Source organism: Acomys russatus, chromosome 4 (genome assembly GCF_903995435.1).
Source record: "Acomys russatus chromosome 4, mAcoRus1.1, whole genome shotgun sequence".
Lineage (NCBI taxonomy): Eukaryota > Metazoa > Chordata > Mammalia > Rodentia > Muridae > Acomys > Acomys russatus.
In genome coordinates this window covers 20621952-20623341 of record NC_067140.1, presented here as the reverse complement: position 1 = coordinate 20623341, position 1390 = coordinate 20621952, and the positions used below count along the sequence as shown (strand labels likewise).

General features: G+C 41.1%; 1 non-coding gene across 1 annotated transcript; it reads left to right on the top strand.

Moving 5' to 3' along the window:
* Positions 1-327: 327 nt before the first annotated feature.
* On the top strand, positions 328-392 carry LOC127188670 (small nucleolar RNA SNORD42). Its single transcript, XR_007830529.1, has one exon. It is a non-coding gene; the product is annotated as a small nucleolar RNA SNORD42 (small nucleolar RNA).
* The last annotated feature ends 998 nt before the right edge of the window (positions 393-1390 follow it).

Sequence of the window (1390 nt, the reverse complement as noted above, 5' to 3'; positions counted from 1 at the left end):
CACGCACTCAGACATTTGACCGTGAAACAAAACCCGTTCACATCCCCTGTGGGGAGAGAAAAACTAGGCCAACCACAGAATACTGTTTATCAGCAACTACCGAGCCACGGCTGAGGTGGTGGCAATACTGAGATGTGGCAAACGTTGCCGCTATAGAAAGGACATGGGCCCTTGTGACATCTGGTAGAGAGGTTTGGAGCCAAAGCACAGACAGTCAACGTCGCTGGCACTAATTCATGCAGCCAGTGATTTATCAAAGTATGTTTGCGGGCCAAAACCCAGACTCTTAACAAAGTTGTATATTATATTGATTTCTTAAAATAACAGCAGCAAATGATGGAAAACTCACTGTTTGGAAAAGAATGACACCAACAAAGGAACCACTGATGTAGGAAAAAAAAAAAAAAAACAGGAAAAAAAAAAGAAAAAAAGAAAAAAATAAAAATAAAATAAAATAAAATAAAATAACAGCAATAAAGTAAGAGTAAGGATGCCTGGTGGGATGGGCCACCACCTGCTCTATTCCTGCTCAACAAACATATGTTGTGTGAATCTGGTAAGTCAGCCCTAAAACAAGGTGTCAGACATCAAATCAGACAAGGCCCCGCACCTTATTTATCTATTTTTTTTCATTCTGCTTCCTTGCCTTGTCTTCCTAATCTCCAGTATTTTCTCTTGAATCCATTCTTTCCTGGTGTCATCAACACTGGATGGGTGGGTCAGAGGGGTGAATGAAGACTAGACATGTTAAAGTTCCACTTTCGGTGATTATGCATTGGGTATGTGTTTTCCATCTCTCTAGCCACCCATCTTTCCAAGATCTTCCTCTTCTTCTTATTTGCTTTGTAATTTCGAGTGGATCAGATTGTTCTGAAAGTAAGAACACAGGCTCTCTCGGACCTCGACACTGAAAGCCTATGGCAGCCTTTCCTATATTTGCTTTAAATGCTACAGATGGCTTAGCCCCGACTGTTTGCAGAAGCCTTATACATGCAAAGGGCTCTTGGCAGCTGGGGACACACATCTAACTGTAAGCACAACAGCTATTCCTTGTGTACTGTGGGAGCTGGTGCTCCTTCCACTGTGTAGGTGCTGGGGACCGAACTCAGGCAGTTCAGCTTGGCTGCAAGCACCCTGCCGTTACCTGCTAGGCTGTCTCACTTGCTCAAGGCTCCAGTTTTGAATTAAGAACAAATGTAAGCCCTTATGTTGAAAAAAAAAAAGTCCTTGATTTAAGCTTGAAGTTCCCAGTTTAAGATCAAATATGTATAAGTTTAGAATCAAAGATTATGAAATATAGAAGGAAACAAAGCTCAGGAGAAAATGTCATTATACATAGTAAACAGAAGAATCGGCTTCCAAGAAGTTGTCAAAAAGGAATTATTTAATA